General features: G+C 43.8%; 1 protein-coding gene and 1 pseudogene across 3 annotated transcripts in view; both read left to right on the top strand.

Moving 5' to 3' along the window:
• The window catches only part of ASTN2 (astrotactin 2), a 904,520-nt gene that overhangs the window by 822,984 nt on the left and 64,844 nt on the right, over nt 1-16,692 (top strand). The window lies entirely within an intron of this gene.
• LOC148162449 (large ribosomal subunit protein eL21-like) lies at nt 6,133-6,635 on the top strand (annotated as a pseudogene).

Here is a 16,692-nt window from a genome sequence, read left to right as displayed (position 1 = left end):
TTCCAAGAATCTATAACTTGGCTTTGTTCAGATTTTTCTAAGTTATTTTTAAAGTTCACATTGAACTTAACATTTTTTTTTCCCAAAACACCCTTCTAATGATCTTTGACCATAAATAATAAACATATCAACTTGAATTGTTCTGATTTGAAGACTGTTTAATTGAAGTGACAGGATTTATTAGGCCCTCTTACGAACAATGGATCTTAGAGGACCTTATAAACCACTAAAAGTTTCTGTCACCTTTTTATTTCATTAAAAATTATTTAAAGTTTATTAGACTTTATTATAGTTTGGTGATTATAATGTAAATTAATACTTTCTTAAAGGCAAATTATCAATATGTATTAGAAGACAACTTATTCTGGGAAAAAAATGCTCATAAAATATTTACATGTGAGGATGTTCAGGCCATTGTTAACTACAAAGGAAATCATCTGAATATTACCACTGAAGAAAGCTAGTTTCATATTATTCTATGGTATGTCTTAAGGCACTTTTGGCTACAGGGGTGTGGATGTCTTTACTGAGAATTGAAAGGGGAGTCTTGTAATTCAAAAAGACCTAGGAACTGGGAGTTACTAGGAACCACAGGTGCTGTTCTCTCAGTGTTCCAGAAGCCCATCATCTGTTGTCTCTGCTCATGGTGTAGAGTTACTGCCCGGTTCAGTGTCTCAGCCAGCCGCCTGTCTTCCCATTACCTTGGTCTTGCTAGCTTTAAGTCCCTGGAGAAAAAATACAATTGGGCCACCTTGGGTTAAGTCTGTACTCTTGATTCAGTCAGCTATGATTAAAGATGTAGGGTTACCTGGGAAAACCATGACTAAAATGCTCAGTACTGTGTGTGTTGGGGCCAGTTCTCAGAAAGTAGAGTTATAGGCTGGGTAAACTTCACAGTGGTTCATACTTCCACGTGTGTGAATGCGTGTGTGTTGTGTCTTGATTCAAGCAACAGTGACTAAGTGTAAGTACCAAAATATATAAATCTGGCAGATTTATATCTTCCTCATTTTTTCCTCATTCCTCATTTCCTTAAATTATCTATAATAAATGGATTTAATTTTTTAAGGGTCCAACTCTTTTTTTTTAAAGATTTACTTATTAGAGAGAGAGTAGGGGGAGGGGCAGAGAGAGAGGGAGCTAGAAACTTAAGCAAGTTCCACACTGAGCACGGAGCCTGACAGGGGCCTCAATCCCACGACCCTGAGATCACAACCCGAGCCGAAACCAAGAGTCAGAGGCTCAACTGATTGCACCACTCAGGTGCCCCTCTTTTTTTTTTTAATTGTATTTATTTATTTATTTTGAGAGAGACAAAAGAGAGTGCACGTCTTCCATGCATACAAGGGGGAGGGGCAGACGGAGAGCGAAAGAATATCAAGCAGACTCCAGATTGAGTATGCAGTGCTTGACCCCACAACCCTGAGATCACGACCTGAGCGAAAGCCAAGAGTCTGACACTCAGCTGACTGAGCCACCCAGGTGCCCCAAGCATCCAACTCTTGATCTCAGCTCAGGTCTTCATCTCAGGGTCATGAGTTCAAGCCCCACATTGGGCTCCATGCTGGGCATAGAGCCTACTTAAAAACAAACGAAACAAAGAATATGGTGTTGCACATTCATTATAGAATGGGAATGCAGAAATAGTAACAAAGCGCTTAGAACTAAACAGGTCTGAGATGATCAGAATTTTAGTATATTTCCTTCCCAGTCAATGCATAATCTTTATATAGTGGAAAACCATGGATTTTACATTTTTATCTACTTTTTTTTTATTCGATGGTGGAATCCAAATCTTTCCTCAAAAAAAAAAAAAAAGTTTTGCAAACTACTTGCAAACATTTTAGTGTCTGTATACAGTTTGATAATATGGATAGCCCAGATTTTATCTACCATTTCGCCAGTGTTGTGCATTTAGGACTTTCCAGTTTCTCACTTATTTTGAAGACTGCTGAAATAAACAGGGGCCTTTGCATTTTAGACAAAAATAATCTCAAGTGTGCAGTCTGGTAACCAAAGGAATTCTTGAACCTACTAAAAACAATTCTCTCTGATGGCACTTATAAGCCTTTCTCCTCTTCCATCGTGTTTCTCTTCTTTTTGAAAGTCCTGTCTGCATGTGAGCTCCCACCGGGGTTAGTGCTGTAGGTGTCCTGGCGGCTGCCCTGTGCACAGATCATCAGGAAGCCACCTACAGGCTGGACATTTACACGCCAAGAACTCATCCAGGGGCCAAAGCTGCCGCCCTAGCAATTGGCTGCCACCGTGAGCACATTTTGACCACAGGCCCAGAGTTTCCCCTCTTAATGTGTTATTCCATTCACTGTCAGATCTCTGGGGACCTGGGATTCAGAGAGGATTAAGAAATGAAACTCTGCAGATAATCAAGGGAAAAGTACAAGAAGTCGTTTTACCTTTCTCTTCCAGCATATTCCCGTTCAGTAGAAGGAAATTTAAATGTAGGTGGATGTGATACTTTCTTCTCTTCCCTTATATTTCAAGCCTGTGATCTGGTGCAGGATCGAACGATTGATGAATTTTCCTCCAGACATGAATAGAAATTTAAATTGCAGCTAGAACATCTGAGAGCCAGGAGGATCCTTAGACATAAATCCACTTGAGAGATGTGAGAGCTTGGGAATGGAGGAGGGTCTTTCCAGTATTTCACAGCTTGTCACTGGAGAAACCGGCCCCCAGTAGCTGAGACTCAAATACTGTATCTTCATCACATTGACATGTCCTTGATTTTAAGAGCCATTTTATTTTAGGTGCCATTAAGAAAGAAAATGCTGCCAACTAAACTATAACCCAGTGCTTTCCTACCAATTAAATTTTTAGACTTATTAAAAGAGCTCATTTATTTTGATTATATTTTTATAATATATCACTTCTGTGATATAAAAGTAAAATAAATGTTCAAATATTCATAAAATTTCTTTATATTCAGCTTTTGACTTTCCTGAATCACTTTCTGATGCAAGGTCATTGAAGTCTGGGTTTTTCTATATACTGTTGTTCTCTTTGGCAGCCAGAGGATTGGTTATACTGCATTTCTTCCCCACCTCACCCCATAGTTTTTTTAAATTTATTTAACAGCAATATTGAGATAAGTTGCATACCATACAATTTCCCTATTATATAAAATATACAATTTAATAGTTTTTTTTGGTACATTCACAGAATTGTAACTATCAACACAATCAATTTTTGGGACCTTGTCAGCACTCCCTGAATAAACCCCATAGCTGTTCACATCCACTCCCTTCTTCCCCTCCTTTCCCCAGTCCCACACAACCACTAATCTACTTTTGTCTCCATGGATTGGCCTGTTTTGGACCTTGAAGATTAATGAAATCTTAACAGTATGTGATCCTTAATGACTGGGCTCCTTTCACTGTTCTTCCGTGTTGCAGCGTGTATAGTATGTCACTCTTTTTTTTTTTTTTTTTTTAAATGAATTTCTTCAAAGAAGGCTCCATTATTATCTCTGGGATTTTCCTTCCAGTTTTAATGCTGGTGCTTTTCCTGATCTTACGGGCGTTGTCAGTGAAGGCTGTCAGACAATAGTCAGAATTCATGTTTCTTTTACTATTAGTTCTTAACTAGTTTGCGTCCTGAAACACCCAGGGCTGTGTCTATATCCAGGAATGATGGCCAGGTTCACACAAGGCACACACAGTGACATCCGCCTGCCCTGGCTAATGGAAGCTGTTTGTATGTCATCATCATTGGTAGGACACATCTCAATTTCAGATATATTGAAAGACAAAAAAGTATGTATTTTATAATTAATAAAGCATGTATCTTTAGTACTTTTCCTTAGATTGCTATGAAGAGCTTTCACTCTGAGCACCAGCAGGCAGAGACACTTGGGACATAAAGCCCAGATGCTGGAAAGGATGTTCGAAGCACAAGTCAAACACAGCCAGAGCGGAAGTCCCTTCCAGATCCGTGGTTGTCTGCCCTGGGGTATAAGAATCACCCGGAGGGGCGCCCGGGTGGCTCAGTCAGTTAAGCATCTGCCCTCGGCTCAGGTCATGATCCCAGGGTCCTGGGATCGAGTCCTGCATTGGGCTCCCTGCTCAGCAGGGTCCTGGCTTCTCCCTCTCCCCGCCCTGCTCCTGCTCTCTCTATCTCTGTCTCTTTGTCTCTCAAATAAACAAATAAAATCTAAAATAATAATAATAATTACCTGGAGAGTGTTTCAAATATGAGGCCCCAGGTCACGACCCTGAATAGCCTGTCTCAGTAGGGCTGGCGCTGAGCCAGAATTTCTCTTCTCTCTTTCTCTTGCTCTTTCACTCTTTCTTTCTGTCTTTCTCTTCTTCTCTCCCTCCTTCTTTCTTTTCCCTTTCCTCCTTTCCTCCCTTCTTTCCTGCCTTTTTTGTTTTGTTTTTTTTTTTTGTTTCTGTTTTTGTTTTTCACGGAAGATAATCCAAGATCGGAACACAGCTCTGGCTCCTTCTGGTCAGATCAGCCAGAGACAGCCTAAGCATCAGGCAGGAGGCATTGTCCTAGAGCAGGGTTAGTCATGCATTTGGAACTTACAGGTCTGGTTCCCAATCCTGACATGGTGTCTTAGGAGCCCTGTGACTTTGGGTGGACTGCTCAGCCTCCTGATCCTCTGTGGTATCCTCTGTGTAACAACGGCAGCCAGCCGAGAGGGTTGTTGTTGCAACCACGATGGTAAATCACACAGGAGAGTGCCTCATGTTTACAGGTGATACTTCTCTCATTCCCAGCTGCCCTGGCTCATGTCTCCTCTGGCTTGAGTCATGACCATTACCCCTCAGGGCCTATGACCTGAAATTTGACGTTTTGCCTCTCCACTAGTATCCTGTGCCCCGTGTGGCAGCGGCCCCAGCTCTTCTGATTGCACGATGTTCGGGGAAGTTCTCTGATTTCTCCTGTTTGCAGGGGACACTTTTCCCAAACCCTGAGCCATCTTTAAAACTTCTCTCCAAGAGACCCTGCTGGGTTTTCTGGCTTTGGAAACTCAGGGGCAGGCAGATTCCATCAAAGCTCATTATTCACCCCCCAGGGCTTCCCTGTGTGTTTGCAGTTCCCGGTGCCCCCACGGCACATCCACATTATGCATGCCACTCCATCTCGCATGATGGCCGTAGGTCCTAGACAGAAGGGAAAGGTGCGCTTGTCAGAAATAGGATAGCACTCTCAAATGAACATGTGGTTACCAATGTAAGTTATAAAACCAAAGTTTCAGTTCTGTTTGTTCGACCGTTGTGTAAACATGGAGAAATTTTGGCGAATAGAGAGGCCAAATAAACAGCATATGAGCATTGGCGAGCAGAAGGGCCTTGAATTACAGAACTTCACAGCTGTGGTTGTGCCCTATCACTGTGTTTCAGCACCCACTCCTGTGCAGTGAGGACCTAAAGACAAATGATAGGTGGTTCTGTTTTGGAGATGACAGTCTAGAAGGCAAGCAGGCAAGGACAAAGGCAATATAGTGTTAAGTGTTTCCATCAGGGAAAGTGGAAGAGGCAATGGGAACAAAGCGTGGGCCTCGTAACCCAGACTAGGGGTTGGGATGGGGGCAAGACGGAAGGTGTCTCTGCTTACGTTAATAGTTACTGAACGAAAGCCTTCACCTTTCATTTGGACATTATTTTCTGTTTTTATAAGTACAAATATCAGTGTATTCTTTCATTTAACAGATACATATTTAGTGCTGTCCTAGGTGCTAGGGTTTCAGTGGACACAAGAGAAATGGTCCCCATCACTGGGGGGCTTGTCGAACGCAGCTGAAATGAATTAGACCAACACCTAGAGATACAGTTCATGTTGTGATAGGTTATGTGAAGAGAACAACTAGGTATTATGAAAAGGAGTATCAGAGAACCCTAATTTAATTGATGGGAAAGGGGTCATTCTCATGTTGAAAGGAGTCTTCTGTCCTGTTTCCTGACTCTTACTTGATTCACTCAAGGTTGTGTGTGTGTGTGTGTGTGTGTGTGTGCTTTTTTTTGTTTTGTTTCTGCATTTTTTCATTCATCAGATATATCTAACTTGTGCTGGGTCAGAATTGGATCTGAGCACCTAGGATACAGAGATTAGACTGGCCTCACTGGCTTTTCGGCCAGAACCGCCATCTTCCAGGAACTCGCCAAAATGACCAATACAAAGGGAAAGAGGAGAGGTACCCACTATAAGTTCTCTAGGCCTTTTAAAAAACATGGAGATGTTCCTTTGGCCACATACATATGAATCTACAAGAAAGGTGATATTGTGGACATCAAGAAAATGGGCACTGTTCAAAAAGGAATGTCCCACAAATGTTACCATGTCAAAACTGGAAGAGTCTAATGAGCTTTGATGGAATCCGCCTGCCCCTGAGTTTCGAATGCTGTTGGCATTGTTGTAAACAAGTTAAGGGCAAGATTCTTGCCGAGGGAATTAATGTATGCATTGAGCATATTAAACACTCAAAGAGCTGAGATAGCTTCCTGAAACGTGTGAAGGAAAATGATCAGAAAAAGAAGGAAGCCAAAGAGAAAGGTACTTGGGTTCAACTGAAGCGCCAGCCTGCCCCACCCAGAGAAGCACACTTTGTGAGAACCAATGGAAAGGAGCCCGAACTTCTGGAACCTATTCCCTATAAATTCATGGCATGATAAATGTAAAGAAAATAAAAGACCTCAAGACTGTAGACTGGCCTCACTGAAGTTAAAACAAAACAAAGCAACAGCTTAGGGAGGCATACTAAAAATCACAATGACAAATTTATCCTATTTCCAAAATTAAAACATTCTTCCATCTCTTTTGCTGCTTACACCACCTCCATGAAGTAGGTATTATGGTTATGAGTATATGATTATATATATATATATACACACACACACACACACACACACACACACACACACAATGATTAGAGATAAGGAAAGAGAGGCTTTGAGAGGTTTCCGTGACATAGGAGATGCTAGAACATTGTGCACAAACTTGAGCCTTCTGATATCTTGTCCTTTGTGTAAATAAAATTAGCACCAAATAATAGAGGTCTCTCTCTGTGGATTAGAGAAGGAGGAATGGAGGGGGATCTGGAGGGGGTTTGGGATCAGGAGGGGCTTCCTAGAGATGACATTTGAGCTGGGCCTTGGAAATGAGTAGGATTTTTTTTTTTAAGATATTTATTTATTTATTTATTTGACAGCACAAGTAGGCAGAGCGGCAGGCAGAGGGAAAGGGAGAAGCAGGCTCTCTGCCGAGCAGGGAGCCCAATGCGGGGCTCGATCCCAGGACCCTGGGATCAACCTGAGCCGAAGGCAGACGCTTACCCGCCTGAGCCACCCAGGCGCCCCAGAAATGAGTAGGATTTTTTTTAAAAAGATTTTTATTTATTTATTTGTCAGAGAGAGAGAGAGCACAAGCAGGGGGAGCAGCAGAGGGAGAGGGAGAAACAGGCTCCTCACTGAGCAGGGAGCCCGATGTGGGACTCGAGCCCAGGACCCTGGGATCATGACCTGAGCCGAAGGCAGACGCTTAACGACTGAGCCACCCAGGCGTCCCGAGTAGGATTTTAATAAGACTGCGGATAACAGGCAAGGAAATGGGGAGAATTGGTCTGCCAAGTCGGGGGAACAGCCAACACAAAAGCGGGGCGGGGTATGGAATGGGGACCCATTTGGGGATGAATCCAGAAGGGATGGTTGGTGGAAAGGGTGGACCTGGAATGGCGGTTGGGACTCATTTAGGGCGACTCTGATGAGTTTTGACCTTTTTCTGAGGCCCATGAATAACTAAAGACCTTTTAGCCGGGAAACAGTAGAGTAAGAGCTTTGCTTAGGGCTGGCACCTGCAGGATAAAGGATCGAGAAGGCCCCCTTGCCACGTTGAGAATTCTCAGAACTTCCTTCTGTCCCTGTTGTTGAATGCAGCAGTGGTTTCTTTTAATCAATCTCCTGTGCTTACTGCTCTGTGCTAATGTTGTCACTCCTTCTAAGAACCAGTGGTATAGGTGAGATGAATACCTTTTGGATACAGGTTTTAATCTGATGCTTACCTTATTGCTATGGTACAGTGGCCTTAGAAGGCAGAAGCTGTCCGTGATATTCCGGTTCTCAGGCTGGATGAGGGTAGAGAATGTGACAAAATCCCACCCCCTGAGCTGGGAAGTCACTGGCCCCCATGCTCTGGGGCTTTCCTCCAATGCCACACCTTCCATCCTCTACTCTGTGCTCTGTCAGCAGGGCCCCAGGCAAGAGCAATGATCTACACCACATATTGTCCACACGTGTTGCAATAATTGCTCCTTTTCAGCGTTCTTTAACTTTGGAGCTTATGAATTTTAGAAGTTGAAGCCTTTAGAGTAGAGATACTCGGGCAGCATAGAGACAGAAGCAGGTGCGTCTCTGCAGAGAGGACTAGGGCCTTGGCCATGAAGCCCTGAGAAGTGAATGGCCACTTTCATGTCGAAGTTGTGTCAGTGTGTAGGGGGGCTCACATCCTAACAGACCAGAGAGTTACTAACAACTCTTCAGAATTGTACAGGGGCTTTACAGCTTTCAAAGTGATTCTGCAAACATTATTTTTCCTTTAAGCTCAAAAGACCCCAGAGAAGTAGAAGATTTCATGCCTGCTTGACAGATAAAGAAACTGAGACTGAGAGTCCAAGGGTCATTCAACTAATAGAGCGGGAAAACTGGGACTGGAACTCATGTCATCTTGTTCTAAATATAGAGCTCTTTCCATTACACCACGAAGCCCCACAGAAATCAGTGCAAGGCTGCAAGGGAAAGGTGTTCCTGGCACCTCAGCACGGAAGGGAACTCTGACCACATTTTCCCATGGAAACATGTTTACCCACGGTGGTTAAGATCTGTGGCTCAAATAGTAAAGCACTGTGTTTCAGCAATTCACTTGCCTTCCAGTCAACTCAGTTGTGTTTCATGTAGCACCTACTAGGTAAAATTAGAACAGAATTTTTTAAAACGACTTTTTTTTCCCTACTCTGGTGGAGAATGCAGGCACTTGCAGAAGCCACTCAAAAATAGGACCCTCAACCTTTCTCCCACCAAGAATGGCTTTTCTTTTACCTTCACCAAAGTGTCCAACCCATGTTAGAAATATTCTGTCAGGGGCGCCTGGGTGGCTCAGTCGGTTAAGCGGCTGCCTTTAGCTCAGGTCATGATCCCAGAGTCCTGGGATCGAGTCCCGCATCAGGCTCCCCGCTCAGCAGGGAGTCTGCTTCTCCCTCTCCCCCTCCCCCTGCTTGTGTTCCCTCTCTTGCTGTCTCTCTCTCTCTCTCTCTCTGTCAAATAAATAAATAAAATCTTTAAAAAAAAAGAGAGAAATATTTTGTCAGTGAAACAGAGGCAGTATCCATAATGTTAGAGTTTTAGAGTGAGAGAGACTTCAGTCCAAATCTAAGCATCTAAGCTATGTGATTTAAAAACAACAACAATAACAACAACAAAAAACATTTTGGCCCTTCTCTCCTTGCTAAAAATCCAACTACCAGCACTGGCCAAAAAATACATTCCAGGCATCTACAACCCCTGAGACAATGCTTTCCTCGTAGAACTCAGCTCTGACTCTGCCTGCTTTGTGGAGGGCTGGTTCTAGTTATGGGAGGCCTTTGAAACAGCAAAGTAATAATTTGTGAAGTAAGGCCCGCGAACTGGCTGATTTAGCAAATTACAGCTTTAGAAGCTGGCATCCAAGGCCTGGTTCAATAAGAAGTGCCCACGTCTACCCAAACTGAACCTGCTAGTCATGGATCTGAGCCTCTTCCTTGCCCCCTGCCTCATACATGTTCATTCTTAGAACATCCCTGAGTAATCATCATTATCAAAATCATAAGAGCCTTCTATTATTTAGGGCCTACTTTAGGCCAAAGACTGTCACGATCTTTCTATATAGTATTGCCAGTCTTCACAATTCTGAAGGAAGGTGTTATGACATTGAATTTTAAAGCCAATTAACTCTATACTCAGAGAAGTTTAGTAACCCACCCAAGATCACCATGCTCTTTTCAACACCATGCCGTTCCAATAGGCTAAGTGTGCTTTGCTACTGTTTCTGAGGCAAGAGGATAGCCTTCTTTTGGAAGGTGAGATAGCCCTAGAATTCCTGAACTTTCTGTTTCTTACCCATAGTTAACTCCTGTGCCAACTTACTGAAAATATCACAGTTTACTAGAAAGAATACAGAACTTAATGGTGGAGAAACCTGGGTTTGAATCTTAGTTCAGGAATTTACTTGTTGGACAAGGACAAGTCATTCAACCTCAGTTTCCACATCTGTACAATGGGAGTTATCATCACTCCCCTTCTGGTCCTCCCCCTTTTCTTCTCCCTCTTCCTTCTCTTCATATTTGTATTCATGATGATTGTTCCCTTCTCACAGTGTTGTTATGGAGATTAGATGAGATGATGGATGAGAAAGGAATTTATAAAGTCTAAGTGATGACAATAACAGCATTGGTAATGGCTATAGTACCTTTTTGATTTCATAGATATGTTAGCTGGGAGATGAAGATAGGCATCTCAGTCCATGTTATCACTCCGTCACTGAACCTACGTCCTAGGCTTTCTAGGTCTGGAGTAATAGGCATCTGGAACCTTAGATCTCAACCTTCATTTCTACATGACACCCATGAAGGATATAGTCAAGGCAAGACACACTCTCCTAGATGTTTCTAGATACAAGAGGACTAGCTGTAGTTTCACTTCCTTTTTCTCCTGTCCAAGAAATCATATCTATGTGCAAACAAATGTGAGAGACATTAGTATTAAATTATCTAAATCACTTGTTCTCAAAATGTGGTGCTCAGACCAGCAGCAACAGCAGTATCTAGGAACTTGAAAGAAATTTCAATTTTCAAGCCCCACCATAGACTTACTGAATTAGTAACTCTGGGGGTGGGGTCCTGCAATCCTGTTTTAACAAGAAGCTCCCATTAGGTGATTCTGCTGCATGATAAAATTTGAGAACAATTGGTCTAGATGATCTAAAAAGCCAAGCATTCTTAAATATTTCAACATTATTGTTTGTGACCAGTAACTTCGGACTACCTGACTCAGTAGGTCATAACACCCAGTGGTGAGACCTGCTCTGGGTCACAAAGCAGGGCTGCACAGAAGAGCCACAAGGAGGAGTCAGGTGGCCTTTGGCTGCCCAGAACAGTAATTTCAACTGAAATCAGTTTAAACAATAAGGAATGCATTTTCTTGTGTTACCGGAAGTCCAGAGGTAGGGTGGATCCAAATGTGGCACAAGAGAGATCCAGCTCTGGTTCTCTGTGGTACCCTTGTTTGTGGTCCCTCCCTCAGGCTCATAGCAAGATGGCTGCCTGGTGCTGGTCACAAGATGACTGCAAGGCTTCTAAGCATTATATTCAGATATGTTCAAAAGAGAAAATGGACTCTCCCTCCCTGTTTCCATCTTAAGAGAGAAAGGAAACCTTTCTTAGAAGCCCTCCAGCACACTTTCCCTATATCTAGCCCACATGGCCCCCACCAAAGCAACCATTTCCCAAACATCCATTGGCTCATGATATAGGCTTTGCCATTTTCTGAGCGGTTGACCTCTAATCATAATCCAGATTCTGTCCCTAGATAAAAGGGAAAAATCAAAATTCATATTAATATCCAAATGAGAACTATTTAAAAATACCAGGGGATGTGTTTAAAATTTCAGAGGTAGAGGAGGGGTATGGGATGGAAATGGTGCTCTAGAGGCTGAGTCCCAAATCTCACTGCCTCCGGGGTCTTCTGAAATCGTCTTGTGCAGGTCTTCCAAAGAGCCCTTCCCGTGCTGTCTCCCTCCCTTTTATTGATCTTCCCAGCGCTTTCTTCCATGGAAGCACTCCCTTCTGTGTGCTCCAGTCATGGCCTTACCTTGTGCACGGAGATGCTGAGGAAAGGTCACTTGACGGGGTTAGCAGAGCTGGGTGCAGGTCCTACGCCCTTACAATAGTCCCCCATCTGACATTTATCACTGTGGCAGATCAACTCCCCTTTCTGATCCTCAGCTTTCCTCATCTATAAGGTAAAAGTAACATCATTTGCACGGAAGTGTTGCTGTAAGGATCACAAGAAAAAAAGATAAGGGCCCTGTAAACCATAAAGTGCCCTACATGAGGGCAAACGTGTCAATGACGCCTTCGTGAATCAGGGCTTCCCTGTGCGGGGTGTTCAGCACACGCATACACACACACCCCTACTTCACAGGCAGCTGACTGGTCCTGTTGGTGGAGATACTGAAAGGAAATTGAAGTTCTAGAAGGGCGAGTGGAACATGTTGGTAGGTGGTGGGACGAGGTGAGGCTGTGACCACGACAGGACTGCCACCTCTTAGCCAGAATGTCACGTGTGCCTCACGGAACTCTCCCAATGTCATGGGGACTCTGCTCCCATCCCTATTGTGTAGGTGAGGAAACTGAAGCTCAGAAAAGCCTGGGTTTATTTGCTGGTAAGGTCCCTGTGAATTAAAGTGGAATGTGGACAGGGAAGGCATTGGGGGTGGGCATGAGCCTTAACCTGGGTCCTGAAGATTGACTTTGCAGGACAGAAAGAACATATCAGACAAGTAGATGAGTGTGAACCAAAGAAGAAAGGAGTGACTCTGGTCTGTAAATTCATTCATTCAGAAATTCTTGAATATCCACCAAGCACCAGCACTGTGCTAGGCTGTGGGAATGTTGTGGTCTGGAGAGTGAGGTTTGGAAGGGCGCTTGTCCTAGGAACTCCTGCCCTTCGGCCTACAGGCTGCCCACCTACTTCCCGCCTAGCTAATAATGATGGAATGCAGACCACCAGTGGGTGTCCATTCTCTTTTTCGTTCAGTAGGGAAGTCTGGCTTGGTTCTAATTAGACTCTGCTTTTATCCTGCTGTGTGACCTCAGGCAAGGCACTTTCCTTTCGTGCCTGTTTATCTGTCTGAGAGATAGAAGATTTACTTCAGTGGTTTCTAAAGGCCTTGACTCTGCCTCTGAGGACGTCTGGGCACAATACCCCAGCTCTGCATTTGAGGAGGACAAATATTAAGAGCCTGGACAGTTTTTGGTTCTGATCCCAACGCTGTTTTCCCTATTGGTCTGATTTTGGACACGACCATTGATCTTGCACTGCTATTTCTCCAACTACAAAATGAGCACAATAATGCCAACGTCATGTATTTCTGTAAGGATTAAGGTGATCACATATGTGGAGCACCAAACACAGTATGGGCCTATAGCATGCCCACGTTTTTCTTTTTTTTTTTTTTAAAGATTTTATTTATTTATTTGAGAGAGAGAGAATGAGAGATAGAGAGCAGGAGAGGGAAGAGGGTCAGAGAGAGAAGCAGACTCCCCGCCGAGCAGGGAGCCTGACGTGGGACTCGATCCCGGGACTCCAGGATCATGACCTGAGCTGAAGGCAGTCGCTTAACCAACTGAGCCACCCAGGCGCCCCATGCCCACGTTTTTCTAAACACCAGCTCCCCAAACCAATCCCCAGAGTTCCTCTGGGCCCAAGATTTCTTTTAATAGGTGAGTGAGCTGATGTCCAGAGGGGGCAGGTGAGTCACAGAGGAAGTCAGATCCCAACCCAAGGCCAAGCCCAAGCCTTTCCTCTCCAGAGAACCCAAGAGCTGGTGAGGCCCTCCCTCCCCTGCAGGACTTGGCTGTCCCCAGGAGGCAAGTGGAAACCTCAGGGCAATGAAGTAAAGTCATCACCTCTTCACAGAGCGGAAACTGCTCCGAAAGGGAAATTGGACTTCTCCCTTCTGGCCCACTGGAGCCTTGAAAATGACTACACAATCCCTGCCTACCCTCTTCCTCCATTCTCCCAATTTGATACCGAGCCCCTCCTCCTTTTGGCTGCTGGTGGCTGCCCTGGATCATGGGTGATGCCTGCTTCCCCCTGAGGACCCGTGCTCTGGCTTGTCCACAGCATGACCCTGGCAAGTCCTATGTCTGGGTGGAGAACACATGGGGAAATCACTCCTAACACCTCCATCTCCTGTGGCTTCTCACTTCAGCAGTGGGATCACAAATAACAGTCACTCCCCAGTACATACTTGGAGATGAAGGGGAGTGATAGCAGGAAATACAGTTTGGTGGGATTGAGAGAAATTTGGATTACAGTCTGATGACTCAGTGTGCCCGTCGCACCTCTGTCACTTAGCCGCTGAAGTTTGGAGACATTTCTTCACCTCCCTGGGCCTCAGTTTATTCATGTGTAAAATGGGAATCGTGAGGGATTATGAGTTACTGAGCACCTGCTATGCACCAAAAACTGTTTTAGAAGCTGAGATACAGCATTGGAGAAAACAAATGCTTCCTATCATTGAACTTAGGTTTCCCTTGGGGGGGGGGGTGAGGGGAGGGATGAGGATAAAATAACTGCTATACAATATAATATATCAAGGAGTAACATGTGCTTGAAATAAAATAAAGATGGGTATAACAATAGAGGTTGGGGGACGCCGCTTTCGTTAAGGTGATCAGGGAGTACCTCTGATGACGTGACTTTGAGTCATTGAAGTATGACCGGCAGACGGGCTCTACCTGCAGTGAGTAGTAGTGAGGTCCTGGATCACTTAGGTCATATAGACCATGGTAAGGAGTTGATGGATATGAACTACCATATACACTGTAAAGTTCTAGTCCAGGGTGAGTGACCCTGGCCAATAACCGCTTCTCCTTATTTTCCAGTCTATAAAACAAAGCTCTGAATGCATCGTGAGCAAGCATCAGGCCAGAAACTTTGCATCACATTAAATCCTTAAAACACTTCATTAAAGTAGGAGTACTTATTCCCATTTATACAAGAAGATGCTGAAGACAGAAAACCCATTTCCATTGGTATCCAAAGACGCTGCTTTGCCTGTTATGGCAGACTCCTGGCTTTAATTTTGTTTTGCCTTGCCCTTTTTTTTTGTTTTCTGTTGACTATCCACATCTGTTTGCATCCAAACTGGGAAGCTACTAAGGGAGAGATGGGAACAAGGAGGCAAGCTGGGGCAGAGCCACCATCGTGACCTCAGAGCATAGATGACCATGAATCCATCGTCCACATGGCTCTGTTCAACAGCCTCTGAGAGCAAAGGGATGATTTGACTATGGGACACTGTAAAACACACAGAACGGGAAGTCAGAGACATGCTTTCCTCCTTGGCTGGTGCTTCATGCGATGTGGCTTTTGGCACATCAGTCCCCCTTGCTGGATGTCGATGCCCTATGTACAAAGTAGGGTGTGGTGTGCTAGAAGAGTCCATGCTGATTGAGTAGATAGAGCCTTTCAGCCCTCTTCAGAGAATGTGGAGGAATCTGACCTCTACCCTTTCCTCACAAAACTCAAATCTCAGCCACACAGTTTGCTGCATGAATTTGGGCAAGTTGCTGCACCTCTGTTAGTCTTGATATCTTCATCTGTAAACGTGAGGAAATAGTTCTTAGAGTTCTTGTGAAGCTGAAATGAGGTGAAGTAAATGAAATACTAGGTATATTACCTAACAGATTGTGAATGTTCAAATGAGGAGTAGGAGGAGGAGAGAAGGCAAGGCAGCAGTAGAGATGTGTCCCACTCAAGGGTTACTGTAACTTTCAGACATAATTAAGTGCTTAATAAACACTAGTTATTATTTTTCTCCTGTTATACTTTAAGTGAAATGAGTTATATTCTTAGACCTCAGCAATCTAGGTTCCTCTCTCATGTGACCTTCCCTAACCTCTCTCTCGTCCTCCTCTCTGCCCTGACCTTGGTTGAGCTCCCTCCCAGAAATGCAGTGTACAGTTGCACAGGCTTTACACTGCATCTAAAAACTCATCATCCCAGTTGTAGACATCATAGTCATGTATTAATCATCAGTCAGTTTCTTGTTCTAATAAATTGGGATGTTAGGACAATTTTCAGATACATAGAAGGGAAGTGTTTAAGAAAAGGATGTCTTTTTTTTTTTCTTCTTTTTTTCCTGATTTGCACAGAGGCACCATCTAGGCAAGGAGTGAGCCGCTGAGCTTTTAGTCTTCCAGTCTGTAAAATGAAACCCTGAAATTAGATGATGCCTTAGGCTCTCCTTAGCTTTAGGTTCTTGAAGAGCCAGGAGTAGTCATTACCTGACCTGCGCTCATGTAATAATCAGTCTGTGTGACTGCAGAGGGGAGCTGTAACATGGGCTGTGTGTGGCCCCTTGGAGATGTGTGGGTCGCTTGAACCTCTGCCTTAACTCCGGTTACCTATAAAATGGGGATGACATCTCACCCTGCCTACCCCCCAGAGTCATTACGAGGCTCAAATGAGAGAGATGGTTTTGTAAACCCCTAATGAGATGTCAAATTTGAAAGATTACTTATACACACACACACACACACTCTCTCTCTCTCTCTCTCACATACGTGAGTATTTACTTGTGTGTATATATGCATCTATATACTTTATACGTTTTATATACGTATGCCATATATGTGAATGCTACACGTGTATACTATAATTTATATATATGTGTGTGTGTATACCCTATTTATACACACACTTACCATATATATGTGCTGTAAACTTGCAGGGCTAGTTATGAATTAGAAGCTTATAAACCATGTTTACTCATTCAGTGTAACCTAAGGCATGTATTAAACAGTAGGAAAAACTGACCAGCCAAATTTTCCAAGCTTAAAAACCCTTTTATAGCCTTCATTGTGGGTTGAAGAGAGAACTTGTTTCCCCTTCTCTATTTAAAGGAAAATTT

This window comes from Eumetopias jubatus, unplaced genomic scaffold (genome assembly GCF_037043125.1).
Source record: "Eumetopias jubatus isolate StellerSeaLion01/CBP00866 unplaced genomic scaffold, mEumJub1_p1.0 scaffold_15, whole genome shotgun sequence".
Taxonomy (NCBI): Eukaryota; Metazoa; Chordata; class Mammalia; order Carnivora; family Otariidae; genus Eumetopias; species Eumetopias jubatus.
This window is presented reverse-complemented; position numbering and strand designations above follow the sequence as displayed.